This window comes from Crocodylus siamensis, chromosome 1, assembly GCF_052110815.1.
Source record: "Crocodylus siamensis isolate JL-2025a chromosome 1, ASM5211081v1, whole genome shotgun sequence".
In the NCBI taxonomy this organism is placed as follows: domain Eukaryota; kingdom Metazoa; phylum Chordata; order Crocodylia; family Crocodylidae; genus Crocodylus; species Crocodylus siamensis.
This window is the reverse complement of record NC_143395.1, coordinates 28,516,171-28,535,742: the sequence shown is the minus strand read 5'-3', so window position 1 is coordinate 28,535,742 and position 19,572 is coordinate 28,516,171. Positions and strand designations below refer to the sequence as shown.

The following is a 19,572-nucleotide window of genomic DNA, read 5'->3' as shown; positions in this document are numbered from 1 at the left end:
CCTCCGTCCTTCCCCCAAAAACTTTGAGTTAACTGTTATATATGACATGAAACAAAAACCTGGAGGCTTTTCAACAGAGATTTTTTTTGTTTGGATTATTCACATAACTCTAACAAAAGCAGTAGCAGCATGAGGAAAGCTGGCTTGTAACCCAACTAGATCTCATAGCGTACTCACTGCTTTATTGATTCTAACAAATTGCAGCCAGCACACCAGCATCTACCGCGTTATCACAGTGGTGGATAATGGTAGATCAGATTAACTTCTTCTGTCATCTCAGGATTCCCTGTCTATTGAAAGACTGTCTTCCTCATATTGAGGGATTGCCATTGCCACACCATCACCAATAGTGTTGAGCTATAAAAAGTCAAGCAGAGGCACAGCCACAGAGTTAAACAGAGCTTCTGGCCATGTTTCTAACTAAGCCTTGTATCTATTGTAACCAAATATTTAATCTGTCCCATGCATTCATCAGAAGCCATATACTGAATACATGCTATGCCCAGGGTACATTTTGTCTGTAATTTAGATATTTATATACTCATCATCATTATAACATCTGAATAGTTCATGGTATATAATGCATTTTTCCTCAGACTGGCTATATAGATGGGGATAATGAGAGTCAGCAAAGCCAAGGCACAGATCCTCAAAGGTAGGCACCAAACTCCTACTGAACCCCATTCTTACTTCCACTGGACAATCCTTTCAGTCTTCCCTGATTCTCTCTCTGTCTTCCCTTTACCTTAACTGGATGTTTTTCCTCTTTGGAGGCCACACTAAAAACGTAGAGGGGAACACATATGCTTGCTGAATTATTGTGATTTGATGAATATAGAACCCTGAACTGTTTTACTGGCCAATTGTGTTTCCAGCAGGCTCCAGGAAATCTCTGAATGAGGGAGAAGAGCATCACATATCAAAAGATTATTTAACTAGAGTCATTCATTTTGAGGGTCTTCAGCATTCTCTTTGGCTGGAAACAATAAGTTGTCTCAACTAGGTTCGTTCTTTGATGGAATTTTCTTTTATTTATTAAATAAATAATTATTTCTTTATTAATATGCCTTCATTGAAAATATGGCAGACTTCCTTGTAAAATACATTTATCTGAATGTGCTTCCTTTGGTGCAAATAGGTAGCAGTTGAAAAAAAATTGTACTGTGACTGGCAGGAACTGGAGCTGAAATAAAGATAGGGAGCATGTGTGGGAACAGCTGGAGATAAGAAGCATTACCAGGAAACAAGGGAAATAGATGCAATATGAACAGAAACAGACACACCATTGCCACTTAACTGATCTCAGCAGTGACACAAAGATAGCTTTTTTAAAAGCACAGATATGCCTTTTAAATACAAAAAACAACACTCAGTGCATCAAGTGGATAAAGAGAAGAAACTGTTCAAAGCTGATAATTTTACCTAGGCCAGTACCCTTTAGTCTGATGTACTGTCGTTTCTGTTATGATTAAGGTAACAGAATAATGCAAATACTAGAGCGCATCAAGCCTGATTACTCCAGAACTTCCTTACTTAAACTGAGAGCCTGTAAAAATTCAAACAATATGGGTTTTTATTACTGACTGCTTTTAATGTCATAAAAAGGTGAGACCTGAGCACAATACTATATTAGGAGAACTCTAGAAGTTGTACCATGTTTTTCAGTTTCAATGAATACCCAAAAGTTCTCCATATGTATTCAAGTATTTTAATCTGTTTGGACAAGCAACATCTTTAGAAATGTAATGACAACTTATTTTCTTGTGTAGCTCTCACTACTGGCACAGCTCATACCGAGAGTTTTCATCAAGTTTTATGAATCAACTATCCTGAACATAACACCAAATTTCCATTTTATCTCAGTCTAATCTCTAATGATTTGATTCTGAGAGATACAGTAATTTTTAGGTAGATAGAAATTTTGGAAAATATAAAATGTTGTCTCTACTTCTAACCTCTATGATTCAATAGATATGAAATTTTAAAGGATTAATTAATGTGATGATTTAGCACAAGATAGTCATGCGCCTTGTTTTGAAATGGTACATGCTAGCTCCTGCAGCATATAATTATTTTTATGATGGATTACTATGCCTATCAGTACCACAAGTGAATTATAATAATAATTCATATTTGTTTAGGGTAACACACATATTTGACATTATGAAGTACACAAGAACAGACTGACATGTGCACTGAGCAGCCTGTTAGATTATTACAATGAGAACCAGCTTTGCACCAACCCAAGTTAAGATGCAGGTCTCAGGCTTTCACTATGCCATAGAGAAGCCAAGCAGAAATCAAACATCACCTGGGATGGACTTCCATTGACTAATCACCCAAACCCTATGTACAGGGGGATTATATTGGACCAAATACTTACCTTTAAAACACATGTAGAGAAAATGAAAAAGGAAGTCAGTGCCTGCCACAACATACTTTGAAAGTTGGTCCCCTCAAAGTGGAGACTGAACCTAACTATATTATGAACAAGTGCTATCACCCTGTGTTACTCCACCTCAGAGTGTGCATGTCTGGTATGGGAATGATCAGTTCATGCCAAGAAACTGGGCCTAGGTCTAAACAACAGCTATTATGAAAGTCAAAACCAAAAGATAGCCTGTACTTACTGGCTGGCATTGTACCACCTGATCTCAGAAGAAAGGTCACAAGAAAAAAGAAAGATCATGGCAGATGGAAGACCCCAGGCATCCACAGAAGTAACCAAGTGGCTTAAAGTATGAAGAGGTTCTGTGACCAGTGTTATACCCTCAGACACGATGGCTGATAGGGCACAACTAAGGTTATGGAAGGAAAGACTACACACAATCAGATGCCCTGAAATAGATTTGCAACCCCAGGAGGACCTTCCCAGAGGAGCTGATGATACAGACTGGTCAACATAGAGATGCTTGAACTGCCTGTGCACACAAACTGAAAGATCAAAAACAAACATGATCAAATGGGACTACTATAATGGCACAAAAAAACGTGAGTGTGGTAAAGTGCAGACCATGGAGCACCTATTCATTTGCTGACACCTTGGTGAGACCTGGATGAAGGACGACCTTGCTGCAGCAGTAGAAAGAGCCATTGTTTTTGTACATGATTCTGGAAAAAAACAGGTTATGACAAGGACACGAGAAGTAGTAGTGCACAAAAATAAATTCCCTACCATGACTGACAAAACAGAGGGTGGAATCACCCACATAAAAATTAACCCTCTACAACTTAGGATCTTAAGCTCCTCAATCTCCTACACAGTAGGCATATCTACATGTGCAATTAGTCTGGCTGAATAAACTCTGGCACAGTCTGCACTGGAGTTTATTGCTCCCAGGTGCTGTGTTTACATGTATGCCTGGGACCACAGCACATTGAGCCAGATCAGAGCAGCCCCAGGCAGTAAGGGGCCCTTGGAGTCAGCCTGCCAGTCCAGGGTTGCTCCAACCTGGCTTAACATGCTGCAGAGGCACTGCCTAAAGCACCCTCATGCCCCAACCAGCCCTATTAGTGTCCACATATACGTTGCAGCACACTAAACAATGCTGCCTTGGGGTAGTACTTGTGTTTACAAGTACTAACCTATAGTGGTGTTTATTAATTTACTGAAACCTAACAGGGCTGCATGTGTAGACACTGAGGCTTCACTGAGGAGCTAATTAGATGATCCCACAGTACAGGTCCCATGAAGATATGCCCAATTTTGCCTATGAGTACTCCTCTGCATATTTATTCTCTTTCTCTTTTACTCTACCCTGTTCAATCAATTATCATTGTTTCAGTGCAGCATTTGTCTGCTTCTGCTACCACTGTTTCTATTTATTATTGCCTTAAGTCCTACCCATGATATGTAAACCTCATCTACTAAGCCATTTCTTTACATTTCCCACCTTAGCTTCTACTGGGTAATCTGGAAAGCGAATCAAAAAAGTTGTAATGTCATTCTCTTTAATTTATTTTCATTTTTTTAAATATAAAAATAAAGCAAATAAGGCTTCTTAGAGTTTATTATCCTGGGCACAGTGCCATGCTAACATGGCTATATTGCTTTAGGTTCTGCAGCTACTACACGTAGTGCTAACTTAGCTACCTCTTCATGGTACTAAAGGGAATCTTGTAGATTCCAATACGTGAGCTGGCACATCCATATCTGGCTCAGGGTATCTATACATGGCACTATGGTGTGGCATGTAAGCATATCCTTATAATAACTTAGAGGACAATTTAATTGCCAGGACAAAAGCCTAGCTCCAATGGATTCAATATCAAAACTCCCATTGACTTCAATCAGGGCAGGACTGCACTGACACTGGCTAAGATTCTGGGTTTTTTGTCCTTTTAGCCAAAGAACTTGGCTAATCTTAGACTGAGGCTTACGAGTGAATGTACATTATGTACATTTGTGATAATCCTTCAAAATTGAGAGTAAAACAAATGAGACAAATGCAAAGAAAAATGCAACAGTTAAAGCCAGCCATAGACCTTACACAATATGAAAAACAAATGCTGCAGAAAATCAGATGCAAAAGTTATTAGCTGAGTTTGTACCAAGTATTATCAGGCACACTAGTAAGGAACATTAAACAAAATAGTATGTTGGGGTCTTGGAAAAGAGAGGAACAGAATATTTAAATCCCACAGACACACAACAAAGAAGATAAAAGATCCCAATACGAATTAATGTTTTATGCCAACATGTCTTTATTTTATATAAACTTGAATTTTAAGTTACCCACGGGTATCAAAGATTCAAGCTCGTTTTTATAAAACTTCCCATAACATATCTAATATAAGTTTCCACAGCTAATTTCCATTCCCTGTTTGCTTGGGTCCATGTACAACAAAATTGGATACCTTATAACTGCACAATTCCTTCCTCATCCATCTTGCAACAACCCCATCTACAGTAGGGCTGTGTGAAATTTCACTACCAGTTTTGTTTTGACACTGTTTTGACTCGTTTCGAGGTTGAAACAGTGAAATTGCAATGAAACAGATATCGTTGAAACAGCCTTGAAACAAAATGAGGCAAGTTGAAACGTTTTGCCATTTCTATGCTGTTTTGACGTTTCACCCATAGAATATAACGGGGAAGGCTGAAACAGCCTATACTTTTGTCATTTCTGGCCTGATTTGGATGCCCTTCTGAGGGCATGCATCCTGCCAAGTTTCAAGGAGATAGGTGCAGGGGGTTTCTCCTTGACAGCTGGCAGGCTTCATGGCCTTAGCAGGGGCTAGCATGCCTGCAGTTTTCACCCTGCTGTGCCTTAACACGCACAGTTTCACCCATGTCACGAGTTTTGCTTGTCCGCAGCTTGAAGTACAGTTTCCCCCCAAACCCCTGCACCTAACTCCTTGAAGTGTGGCAGGCTTTGTGGCCTGAGCAGGGACTAGCATGCCTGCAGTTCTGACGTTGCTGTGTCTTAACACAGATATGACACAAGTTTTGCTTTCGAGACATTGGGGTGCATTTTCCCTGAACCCTCTGCACCTATCTTCTTGAAACATGGCAGGCTTCATGTCCTCAGAAGGGGCTACCATTCCCATGAGATCTAAATCAGGCCAGACATGACAAAGTTATTGGCTGTTTCGTCCGTCCCCATTATATCCTATGGGTGAAATGTCAAAACAGGGTCAAAACGGCGAAGCTGTTTCAATGGAACGTAACAGAACAGCAGTTTTGAATTGAAACCAAATTCAAAACGGAATGCTGTTCTGTAGCAACATCACAACGCTGGTTGAAAGGGAATGCTGCCATTTCGCACAGCCCTAATATACACCATTATCCATTCTTTCCCTATAAACATTGTCTAGTTTTGCTACCAAAAGGCAGAAGAACTATTTCGTTAGCTCTGAAGTCTAATAGACTTTGTCCCCAAGCAGAGACACATCTCCTCAAAGTTTCGAGCAAGTGACAGTATGTTCCAGTACCATAGTAATGGAGGTGCACGTCACACTACACTTCACGCAAGTTAAACTAAGCAAAAGCTCTAAAAACAATACACTGTAAGCAAAACAGTTGGTAAACCAAATTAACACTGCTTAAAATACATATTTAAAGTAAAAATAAGGTAGATGGAAACTACAGAACTAATTAACACACCATGAATTAAATTACATATAATAACTAAAGTGAATGTCAAGGTGTTACAAGTTTCCCCATAATTTTAATGAAGGTTCCATAATGTGATGTGTTCCTAGCGTCTGTGCTCATGGCAACATAAAGTAATTATGCTGTATTGTAATGAATCCATGTGGCAGTGACAACAAACCTGATTACAAAGGAGTGCTGGAACTAAACCCCTCCTCCTCAGACTTCAGGAGATAGGGCCCTCATTTCTCTGTGAGTTAGTTAGCAGTAGATGACATGAATGAACACACACACACACACACACACACACACACATCTGTGCATATGCACATACAAACACCACTTCACAATTAGGAGATGCACAAAAAGCCACATAAAAAGAGCATTATTAAGGGCGCATGGTCAAATATTCAGAAGCTGGGCGCTACAAGAATTACAGTTACCCATGCAACCTTAATTTGCCTGCTTTTACATTCTTAGGTCAGCTCGCAGAGGCAGTGAGGGCTAAGGATGTGGTCATCATGGGGGACCTGAACTTCCCAGACATCTGCTGGGAAGAGCAGTCAGCCAAGTCTGATCGCTCACGTCGGTTCTTAGCCAGAGTGCAGGACCTCCATCTAACCCAGGAGGTGCACAGCCCCACCAGGGGAGACGCCTTGTTGGACCTGGTGCTGGCCACGGGTGATGACCTGGTGAGGGGGCTGCGGGTGATGGGCCACCTGGGAGACAGTGATCATCGCTTGCTGGAATTCACCATCCAGCGTAAGGTGGCAAAGGGCTGCAGCAAGGCAACAGCCCTAGACTTTAGGAGGGCTGACTTCAACAAGCTAAGGAGGATCGTTGGGGAAGCGCTGAGGACCCAGAGGGGAAGGGAACCAGATGTCGAAGGTGAGTGGTTGCTCCTTAAGGAGACGATCCTCCATGCCCAAAGGGAGGTAATCCCAACAAGGGTCAAAGGGAGCAGGAGGGCACATAAACCCCCATGGCTCACTAGGAGCATCTGGGAATGTCTCCTTGCTAAAAGGGAGGCATACACCCAATGGAGGGATGGGGTCATCACCAAGAAGGATTATGTTATAGTCGCCCGAGGAAGTAGGGGGGCAGTCAGGAAGGCCAAGGCAGAGATGGAGATAGGACTAGCTTCCCGGATTAAGGACAATAAGAAGTCCTTCTTCAAATACATAGGGGGTAAAAAGAGGGTCCCGGGTAATGTGGGGCCCCTGCAGGACACGATGGGCAACTTAGTCGTCACGCCAGATGACAAAGCTAACATATTTAACGATTTCTTTGCCTCTGTCTTCCTAAGTAGGGACCAGTTCAGCCACCTCCCTGCTGGGCCCCCCTTGGGCCCCGGGAGAGACACGCCTGGGCCAGGGGTTAGCGAGGAGTTAGTTAGGGTACTTCTGGAGAGGCTGGACGTGTTCAAGTCTGCTGGTCCGGACGATCTTCACCCTAGGGTTCTACAGGAACTGGCCGAGGTCATTGCGGGACCCCTGGTGCGGCTCTATGAGCACTCGTGGTGCTCTGGTGAGGTGCCGGAGGACTGGAAGAGGGCCAATGTGGTCCCTATCTTCAAAAAGGGAAAAAAAGAGGACCCGGGAAGTTACAGGCCAGTTAGTCTTACCTCAATCCCGGGTAAGCTCTTTGAAAAAATTCTCCTGGCACACATCCAGGAGGGCCTTGCGGGGGAATGCATGCTCAGGGGCAACCAGCATGGGTTCATCAGTGGCAGGTCTTGTCAGACCAACCTGGTGGCCTTTTACGATCAGGTCACCAAATCATTAGACGCAGGGGTTGCTGTGGATGTAGTCTTTCTGGACTTCCGGAAGGCTTTCGACACTGTCTCTCACCCTGTCCTCATCATAAAGCTGGGAGACTGTGGTGTCGATGCCCACACAGTCAAATGGGTCGCCAACTGGTTGGAGGGCCACACCCAGAGGGTGGTAGTGGATGGGTTCTTCTCGACCTGGAAGGACGTGGGCAGTGGGGTTCCGCAGGGCTCGGTCCTCGGGCCCGCACTGTTCAACATCTTCATCAGTGACTTGGATGAGGGGGTAGAAAGCACCCTGTTCAAGTTTGCTGATGACACTAAGATATGGGGGGATGTGGGTGCACTAGAAGGGTGCAATAGGCTACAAGCTGACCTTGACAGGTTGCAACGGTGGGCGGATGAGAATAGGATGGGGTTTAACACTGACAAGTGCAAGGTGTTGCACATGGGGAGGAAGAACCGGCACCACACTTACAGGTTGGGGAACTCCCCTCTTGCCAGCACGGAGACGGAAAAGGATCTTGGAGTCGTCATTGACTCCACGATGAACATGGGCCGGCAGTGTGGGGAGGCAGTCAAGAAGGCCAACCGTACCCTGTCATGCATCCACAGATGCATCTCGAGCAGGTCCAGGGAGGTGATCCTCCCCCTCTATGCGGCACTGGTCAGGCCGCAGCTGGAGTACTGCGTCCAGTTCTGGGCGCCACACTTCAAGAGGGACGTGGACAATATGGAAAGAGTTCAGAGGAGGGCCACTCGTATGATCAGGGGTCAGCAGGGCAGGCCTTATGAGGAGAGGCTACGGGACCTGAACCTGTTTAGCCTCCACAAGAGAAGGTTAAGGGGGGACCTTGTGGCCTGCTACAAACTGGTCAGGGGGGATCAGCAGGTATTGGGGGAGTCCCTGTTCCCCCGTGCGCTGCCAGGAGTGACCAGGAATAACGGTCACAAGCTGGCGGAGGGTAAGTTTAGATTAGATATTAGGAGGCGCTACTTCACAGTCAGGGCGGCTAGGGCCTGGAACCGGCTTCCAGGGGAAGTGGTGCAGGCTCCTAGCCTGGGGATTTTTAAAAGGAAGTTAGATGAGCACCTTGCCGGAGTCATCTGACCCCGGTGCTCTTTCCTGCCAAGGCAGGGGGTCGGACTAGATGATCTACCTAGGTCCCTTCCGACTCTAGCTACTATGATACTATGATACATATGACATTATATATTATGACATATTACAACATAGTCTTTAATTACATGATCACATAGCCTTAATCTTTTTTACAAGAGTACAATGGTATTTTTGCTTCCAAACTGATGCTTAGAATGGTCTTACCAGTTCCACATAAATTCTCTCCTCCCTCTGTCTTTTTGCCACCCAGTGCCTTCTCTATTTTGCTTTCAACTGTGGTGCTGCTGTTCTTGAAAAACATCCTATCTTGGAGCCTGGGAGTGAAATATGTACATCACCTTCCACATGACAGTGAATGAATAATGCTGTTACATAAATAGAAAATGTAAATACCTTTAAAAAAAAAAGGGCAAAGGTGACCATAAATGCACAAAGAAAAATCTAATGAAAATAATGGATTTTTCCCCCCTTAATATAAGTGACTGGTGCCTCCTGAATTGGGGGGAGGAGGGGGGTGGCACCTGCAGAAGCTGCAGACCGTGTTGAGCGGGCACCAGCCTGACCAACAGCATCAGTTGTGGCCACTGGGGGGGAACAGGCCCCATCGGGGGGGCACATGCACTTCCATGCACCCCCTACCAGTCGCCTATGCCCCTTAATGTCTTTCAATTCTATTAATAATGGAAGGGGCAACATTTTCAGATGGAGGTTTCATTTTTAGAGTGAGATAAGATATAGTCATCATTGTAGAAAATAACTTTTATCTCATATACATTTTTTTGTTTCTAAATGGACTTTTACTTTATGTATTTAAGATATGTAACAATCCACAAGGGGAATAGAATCAAATATAATACTGTATGCATAAACTACAAAAACTACTGATTAGAGAGAGAAAAAAATGTTTGATCAAATTGAAAAATGCACGATGAAACTGCAGAGATCTGAATTTTTAAAGGCTTATTACCATACTGCTGTGCTAAGGGAAATGAATACACATCGGTATACATTTTAATTAAAGCATAAAGTTTTAAAACTAGATTCTATTAAGTTCTTACTCAGCATACCCAGACGGTTCCCTGCTTTTGAGAAAACGTGATTTTATTGACCTGGAAATGTTATTTTTTAAAGCTATTGCAAATCTGGGCCATCTGAGATTGATAGAATGTATATGAATGTTTGATACATTTATTTTATTGTCATCATAACACTACTTAATTATTGTCAGTGAAATTACAAATGTAGTTTTAAAATACTAGCTGAAAAAAGCAGCACAGTCCAAGTAGTCTGGAATTTAATATTATAATATTAATTTTTTCACTGCAAAGTATATGGTCAGATAGAAACTTGTATGTTTATGTGCACATAAGTATTTTGACACACTTTTTTTCATATATATATGTATATAGGCACAACTGGAAGGTGAATTTTGTCTGTGGATGCACCTACATAAGATGTTTACTGCACAGTAGACTGATTATCTGCACAGTAAATGTTGCATGTTTACATGTCAGCCTCTCTTTGGCCAGAGTAAATGAATTAGCTTCACAGCAGAATAGTACTAGTTTTTTATTCCACAGCAGTGCATGTGTAGATGCTGCCCTAGCTTGCTGGAGCACTGAGCTGAGGGGAACAGCCCGAGGCTGGCAGGCTGACGTCTTGGGCCCTGTGAGAGCTGGTGCTGCTCTGACCCAGCTCAAAGTGTTGTGCTCCTGAGCGCACATGAAAATGTGGTGCCCGGAAGCAATAAAGTCTAGAGCAATAAACCCTGAAGTTTATTCATGTGCACTAATTGACTATGTAGACACACCCTGTGTGTAGAAATTTAGTTCTAAATATAATAATGAAATTACATATCTTTCCAGCAACCCTAGTTCAGAACTTGAGTGGGGTATGATTTTTAGCTTTCAAGTTACAGGGAAAAAAATTAGGTTCTTTTCCCTTTAACACAGATATTCTGAATGACATTTTTCTGAAAATTTGAATTCTCATTATTCCCTGTTCTAAAATTTCTAAGCTCCTACATTATATTCCTTTTTGGTTATACGATATGGAGTTAAATGGGTAGAACTGGGGACAAGATGGCTGGGATAGGATTCTTCTGATTCTTCTTTTGCCACATGGTATGACCTTAGGAAAGTCAGATTCTGTATTTGTGAAAAGGGCAATAATTAGACCAATCCCTAGTAGCAAGGAACTGCAATTTTTTTGGAAGAAAGGACAATACAAATTGAAAACAAATTGAAAATGGCAAAGTTGGTCCATATTTTATTTTTAAAAAAATCAAATTTATTACCTTGACCTAAGAAAAAAATACATTTAATAAATTATTGTGATCATGATAACAACTTGGATATCATAAAGAATTAGGTATATGTTTTATTTTTGGCAAGTGATTTATCCCAGAAGTTAGACATATGCCTAAAGCACTAAAGTATTGATGGCTATGATCTTCATTACCAGTATCTTCAGAGTTAGAATGTAATAAGTCATATGTACTAGGGATATGAATACCTACTGACATACAAAGAAAGAGACTGAGGAATCCTTTCTGTTCATTTCTCATTTAGGTAAACGTAACCAACTCAAACTAGAGTACTGCTGAAGTTTTCCCAACACTTCCTGGTAGAAATATTTATACAGTTCTCTTGAAAACTCTCTGAATTCCTTTCTCTGGTTTCAATAATCCATCAGGAATTAGGAAGTATAAAATGTGATTTAGGCAACCGTGGGGCTTTGTCTACATATGCATTTAAAAGCAACTAAATTTAATGCGCATCAAGATAATGTGCATTAGGTGATATTTTGGCAGGTGTCTACATGTGCAGAAACTTGGCACTAAAGTTATTGCCAAGACCCTGCAGCCCTGCCCTGTGCCCCTAGTGGCTGGACAGATCAGGCACTAAAATTAATGCTGGGTCACGTCTACACGTGCATTAATGCACTTTAACTAATCGTGCCTGAATTTGATACCTACATTTGCAGGTATCAAATTCAAGCATGCTTAACCTAATTTTACCATTTTTAACGCATATTAAAGGTGCACACATGTAGACGCGTGCCCACAATGTGCATTAAATTAGGCTAATGTGCATTAATGCATCTTGTGTAGTAGACCTGCCCCATGAGTAACAAATGAAGACTAGTCTGTGAATACCCCATAGGCTGACAATGTTTCCATAAGGTACCCTTTGAACAGTTTTAAAAGATGAAAAAAAAAATTCTGCAAGGATTATTTACAAGGGAGAAACATAAAACCTGTATTCCCCAGATGACATGGTTTGCTAGGAATAGTGTACCCAACCATAGCGAAAACCTTCTAGTAAGTTTTGAAACAATCCTATTTGGTATTTCTTTATTTGAAGATCTACTCCATTTCAAAGAGAGGAAGGGAGAGGGAGACAGAGAAGGCTCTTCAAAGGCATTTTTATAAATCCAAAGAAGCCATTTCTTTCTGGGCAGTCATCACAGTTAACAACCATTCTTGACTTCACAAGTAAGTAAAAGGGCTTGATCCCAAACCCACCGTGATTAGGGCAAGGAATCCTATTGACCTCCTTTGGCATCTTGAGGACATTATAAAGACACTAGGGAGATATTTCTCTAGTATACCAGTGCAATAGTCTTACAAACTGAAAATATCCATTTTATTTCACTATCACAGTCTAACTTCACATTGCTGATATGTTGTTCTCACTGAAGCAAGTGCCTCCTGCTAGGATTCATCTTGTTCACAGCTTCATAACTGTCACCAATTAACTCTGAACATTTTCTACAGTTGTATTCTTGATTGAGTTGAATGAGACTGGACAAATGCTGTTACCCCTGAATTCTTTAAGTTCATTTTTTCAGTACTTTCACTGAGTCATTGGGCTGGGGGGGAGAGAGGGGGAGATGCATGGAGGGGGTGGGGTAGGGGGCAGGCATCCAAATCTGAGAGAGGTTCATTCAAGTTCCATTCAATATACAATTCCAAAAAGACCCTGGGAGCCTATGCAGAAAGGCAGATAAAGAAGGATTGAAAACAGTCATTTTTAAAGCTCAAAATGCAATTATTTTCCTCGCCATGTCATTTTCACTCCAACAGGGGACAAGTTTTTTGCAGGTGTAAATTGGCCCAGTAATGCTGAAATCAACAGCAAGGAGATTTACATCATCTTAGCATCTGGCCTATTAAATGATTGATTCCAACAGCCTCAGGGGTGGGGGTCTTTCTGCTGAGCTGAGAAGAGTCAAAGGTTAAAAATGACTTATTCATTATTTATTGTTTTTGATAACAGCATAGCATTTACACAGCGCGTCACATATTCAAAGTGCTGTACAAACAGGAACTAATTAATTAATCCTTACACTACCCCCTGTGAGGTAGTTAAGTAAGTTTAATAGGAGTTCACAAGCTCTCAAGATTTGATTAGAACAGGCAGGCAATGAAATATTTTGCTCATGCTGATGATGTGGCTGGGTGCAATGGGGAAAGCATTTGCCTTTTGACATTTTAGATGGTTCACCACATAAAATCTTTATGCAAAAAAATCATAAACATTGGATATGCTCATATAAAATCTTATTTTTACATGGGTTCTTAATCACTGGCTTTATATTCAGTGATTACTGTTGAAGGAATAATTTTCATTTTTGATCAGAATTCATGTGGTTATGGTTTGATGAAATATACATTGCTTCTTCTCTATAATAATAGTAGTAATAATAATAATAAATATCTTTATTATATGAGTAGTACTCCATTAATGAAATCATTAACTTACCTCTTCACTCATTTAAGTTACAGGAACTTACTCTTATGTAGTTCATGAACAAAAGGGTAGCTGAGTATGTTGTTGTCACTCAGCAGCATTTAGGTGGCTTTCTCAATGAAATTGCTACTTTGAAATACAGTTATGAAGTTTGAATCCTAATCTGGAAAGTGGATCCAGATTTTTAGAGGACCTTTACCTTTACAAAAAAATCAGAGGAAAAATGGAAAATACAAGTACAGAGTAAAGAAAAGGAAGACAGATGATAATATAAAGCGAGGGCAAAGTAGTGAGGGGGGAGCAAATAGTGCTGAACAGTAAAAGGCTGGTTTCTCTTCTCACACCGGATTTGCTTCAGTGCTGTTCAATCGGCTTCATTTTGACACAGAGGATTTGGGTACTAAAAACTGAGCCAAAGAAAAAAACAAAGGATAGAGCTCACAGAATGATTTAAAAGTGAGAGTTAAGTTAAATCACTGTTTGACCCATTTTTGGCTGAAATCAGTTCACACCCAGCAGCCAAGGATTATGCGACACTGGCTCATTGCCTCCAACTGGACTGAGTATGACAGTCAGACCTATTTTTTTTTTAAAGAATTGAATCTTTTTCATGGACAGAGGCAGGGGAGGCAAAGAGAGAGACTGTTAAGAAAGAACATGCTGTGAAATATTCTATTAGAATATCTTAGAGAGCTCTTCAGTTTTTGAAGTCTGAAAGGAAAAAATACAGGGATGGGGTGAGCTAAGGAATGGTCTTATGCTGATATCCGTTTATCCCAAAGCAGTTATTATAGATGAGTTTTCTGAGAAAGGTGTGCAAGTCTTGACCCCTCTATCCTTCTATTGCATTTCTGTATAAAGGAGAGGCATTGTAGAGGTAGGATATTTAAGTGACACAAGCAATCTGCACAGACAACACTGCAAAGGAAAGTCCATTTTTGTTGTGAATTTAGCCCATTTGGGCACTGGTGGACATGAAAAAACAAAAACAAATGCACTTTACCTGAAGAGGCAGTGTTATGGGACGGGGTCCTTAAGGATGGCTGTGATCTCCCAAGGCCCCTTCAGCCTGCTGAGCACCCTCAGTTCTCACCTGCTATGTCTTTGATGGAAATATAAAAATAGGGAGGCTGCTTTTAAATCCTCTTGGACACAGTTTGTTGAACTCTCTGAATCCTGTGGGTTCCCAGACCCCTTGTGGGTCCCATTTTACTATGGGTGTTTGGGGGGGGGGGCACCCTAGCCTTATGGGCTATAGGCGGGGCTCCAGCTGCCCCTTTACTACCCCGCAAGCCTCGCTGATGGTATCGGTGTTGTCTTGCCTAGGCCTCATTACAAGTCGGCCCCTTGTCCTTGCTGGGCTCTCCGCAGCCCTGTGTCTGCACCCTCTCTGGTGCCAGGCTCTCTGCAGCCCTGTCTCTGAGCCCTCTCTAGCACGGGGGTCCCCATGCTGCAGTGGGCCCCCAGTGAGGCCTTCTCCTTCCCCAAATAGCCTCACCCAAACCACCGGTGTTATGGAACAAGAAACCAAACACAAGCCCCTGGGCTATAACATAATACAAAAGACAAGGGTGTGCTCTGCCCCTTTAAAACCATCGAACTGCATCACTGGCACTAAGTCTGTAGTGAGCAAGGGTACCTGCAGAGCTCATGGAGGCCCATTAGCCCTGGATGCAGCATATTAGGTGGTTGCTGTGTCACTGGGCACTTCCTTCCTGGAGGCTCCTTCCCCTCTAGCTGCCACCAGGGAACTGAACTGCCTTGTCTCAGCCCTAGGGTTTATATAGCCTAGGGCCCTGCCTTTTCCGGCCAGCTGACCAGGTGCAGGTGTGGTCAATTCCCTCATTAGTCAGTTGCCATGGCAACCTGCACCTGGGGTGTTATCTGGCCCTTTGTGTTTCCTCCCTGGGCAATCTCTGCTCTAATAGGAGCAGGCACCTTAGTGCCCTGTGACAGGCAGCACATTAGTTTGACCTGGCTCCATAGTGTCTATCTAGATTATGTGCTTCAGTGGGGTGTTTCTGGCACTATTATCTAATAGCTGATTGAATCAGCCCAATACAGACATTGGGTGAGCCAGGTCCAACTAACACAATTCCTCTTCTGAGCATGCACTGGGCTTGGCACCATTTTTTGGGGGTGGGGGGAGGGTATGTCTGTAAGCAGACTTTGTTTTTTGTTTGAGAATCATCTGATAACTGATTCTAATTTTATGGAATTTTTTTATAGACCTTATCATCCCCAATTGACATTGGGGTCAATCTGAGTAGTAGTTTTATTTCTTTCTTACCTGAATTATTCAGTTGTTTACTAGCAGGCACTTATTTCACACTCTTTAGTCTTAGACACATTAACAAAAGCTGTCCTTAGTATTTCTGAGCCATGACATCATTTTAAAATCATTAACTTTTTATGGAGTTTTACATCCAGGAAAGGAAAGGTCACATCAAATCAAGGATATGTTGAACCACATTGTACAAATGTACAGGAGACCCTTGCCATTCCCGGGGGATATGTTCTCGTATCCCTGCGAATGATGAAATCTGTGAATAAGGCACTACATTGATGAATGCCATCTGTGTTCATGAATGCAATGCCGCCAGCGGCTGGGGAGGGGGAAGGACACAGCTGTGCTGGCAATGGCAGGAGTGTGGTGGCAGCAGTGGGAGCATGGTGGCAGTGGCAGAAGCCCGGCAGTGGCAAGCACGGAGCTCCTTTAAGTATATTATAATGTGGGTTCAGCATGCGTGAATATTTGAAACCGTGAATGCCGAGCCCACGAATAGTGAGGGTTTCCTGTATAAATAAAATAAGGTTAGGTACTATTCAAAATGTATATGGGGTCACGTGTATAAGGAAATATTTATTGGACATCATTGTATGTTGTGGTGCACATTGTGATGTCATTGATACTGTGTGAAGTATGTATAAAATGCTATAAATGATTGACACCCACACTGCACAGAGATAGCAGAGAGCCATGGAAAATTTAGCCTTCCATGTTTATCCCACAGATTTAAGTACTGGATACAGCGGGCAGTGATACTGTTCTCTTGTCTTGCTTTGCAGAAAGTCTTGTCCTCAGAGCACTGAACTATAAAGTGTGCATCACATATGTAATGTGCTCTCATCTCCACCTCTGAAACACATACTTTTTGGCCTGGATGTTTTAAACATAGCCTTATGGCAAGTCAGGAGAAGGACAGTTTGTTCAGAAATAGGCCATGCACAGGCATTCATTTTTACCATAGACATTTCTGAGAAATTTCCATCAGCAGAAATCCTTCTGGGAGAGGAAGCACACAAAAGTTCAATCTTCAGCTTCCCCCTCCCTCTTCTCTCTGTCTTCCCAAGACCAGGGATCGGGTGATGAGAGGGCAGCAGTGCCTGCTCTGCTCTGCCTATTACTGGAGGCAGGGGTGCAGTGGGGAAAGACTCCCACATCTGCCCTAGACCAGGGTCTAGGGAATGGGAGAAACAACCTCCTCCATTTTGCTCCTGCTCTCAATCCACTTCTCACTCCAAGGATTCCAATGTGAGAAGCAGGTAGGGAGCTGTACTCTTACCTGTGGTCTGCTGCTGGACATTGGGAGCTGAGTGGAGAGAGTAATGGAGTTAAGCCCCTGCCTGATTCTCACACCAGGAGCTCTGGGTGAGCTTATGGGAAAGGAGGAGTAGCTGTCCCTATGGTCACCTTCTTCGGACCAAGATGACCGTAGTCTCAGGAAGGCATGGGACCTTACACCCAACTCTACTTCTCCTAGTCCCCAAGAGGAGTTAAGCCAGAGGGAAGTGTGCAGATGTTCAGTCTCCTGAGAGAAACTTTCCCAGGAACAATTGAACCCTGGCTGTTGCAAGGTTATTTTTTCCTGGAGTGGCCATTTTTGTTCTGGGATAAAAAACTTGAATGTCTATACACGGTTGAATTCTACTGAGAGAAGGGGGATAGTTCATTCTGATGCTAATGGATAAAGATTGTCTTCCTTAGAAGACAACATTGTCTTTATATCTTTTCTATAGTGTTCTATATTTCTTGCAATTGCAGCTGGTCACTGTGGGTAGGTACAACAAATGCTTGATAGAATAAAAGTTAAAACAGCAATATGTTACATTTCCCAGAACAGCTGCAACATAGACTTCTATTAGACTAGTGATTATGTTTGAATAGTTCTGTTTAGTGATACAAAATACAAAAGAAGACTTTGTTTAATGTACTTGTAGTTATTACCAGGTAATATTAATAAGTGTGGTTATCCTAAAGAGTTCCATATTGAAAAGATTCACTGTTGTCAGAGTGCAAATATTTCTTGACCTATTCAAGTAAATGAGCACTGAGTTATTTCCACCATTCTGAATAACCAGCTAAAGAAAGGAAACATATGCTATAACTCAGGGAATCACCCAAGCTTGTGACTGCCATTAAGAAAAGTTGGCTTTGGTGAAGCAGAGAAATAGCTGTTCTACTTTGCACTGATATGCAATGACCATTTTTTCTTCTTGGTTATATTTCTAGTCAGGCCTTCACTGCAGTCTTCACAACTTGCTATCTTGAGTCCATATAAATGAGATCTTTCCTATTTTAGGGAATGTAAGGATGGACCAGACAAGTGCTTCAAAGTTCCAAGGTATTCAGACTCGGCATTTTGGATCAAGCAATAAGAAAAATACTTTAACAGAACTTATAACTAGAACCTAGCTCGATAAATACTTTCTGGCATTGTTCAAATGTTACTAACACAGGCTCAAAAATATGATTATTGGTGCCTTGTGGTGATCATCTTATCTAAGCCCAGATTCAGCATCTTCATTAGCATATTGCATTTCTTTATATGTTCAATATTGTCCAAGTGACAGGACTTTTGAATTGAATTGAATATTTGAATTAAGTTCTGATCTGTAACCCTTGGCACTTCTTAGGGTGTGTTAGTATCTGTTCCAGGTTAGGTTTCCCCCTTCCTTCCATAAATTTTAAGTCAAGAAGGGACGATTATGCTCTTTCATAATGAATACCGCAGAGGATGTGTCTACACATAGTTTGTAGGGTTGGAAGGGACCTGAGCAGATCATCATGTATTTACGTGCACCTAAACTTAATGCACCTTTGCTTAAGGTGTGTTAAGGCAATTTAGGCACACATGTACACATAAATGCACTAATGCACATTAAGGTGCATTAAATTTAGGCATGAATAGCTAAGTTGCATTAGTGCACATGCAATTGTGCTAATGCACATTAACGCAGTGTGTAGCCATTGACGCATTAATGTGCATTAGTGCATCTACATGCACTAATGCAACTTAGCTATTGATGCCTAAATTTGATACCCGCTTTATGCTCTCTTAAGCAAAAAAAACCCCCAGAAAACCCCTGGGAAAAATGGGGCACAAAGTACATGAAAATAACACGCTCTGGGACAAACACAAAGATGTGTACTGCTGAGCCCCTACAATGAGGCAGACTGTGCCCCAACCTTGAGATGTGGGAGCAAGCAGCTCTGGGCTGTAGGGCTGTGTAAAGCTTCAGTAGCCAATTCAATTTGGAGGAGATTCGGCCAATTTGGTGGCCGAATCTTTGAATCCAAGTTGAATTGGGAGGCCAGTTAAAAGCTCCAAATCAAATTGGAAGTCTCCAGATTGATTCAGAAAAGATTCTGCCCAATTCACCAATCTGGAGATTCAGCCATAGACTAAACAGGCAGCAGTCCTTGAGGACACTGGACACAGCTGCCTCCAGCTGGTAAGTCTGTTGTGGTGGGCAGAGAGGGGAGGGAAGGGGCATGGTGGGGCAGATCAATGAGGAGGGATTCGGGGAGGGAGGGATTGAGGCTGGGGCT

At 42.2% G+C, this 19,572-nt stretch overlaps 1 long non-coding RNA gene across 1 annotated transcript; it reads right to left on the bottom strand.

Annotated features, from left to right (window-relative positions):
- Window positions 1-11,240: 11,240 nt before the first annotated feature.
- On the bottom strand, window positions 11,241-18,864 carry LOC149872678 (uncharacterized). Its single transcript, XR_016440237.1, has 2 exons — window positions 15,379-18,864; window positions 11,241-14,841 (listed from the first exon to the last, which is right to left on the bottom strand). It is a non-coding gene; the product is annotated as an uncharacterized LOC149872678 (long non-coding RNA).
- Window positions 18,865-19,572: the final 708 nt, after the last annotated feature.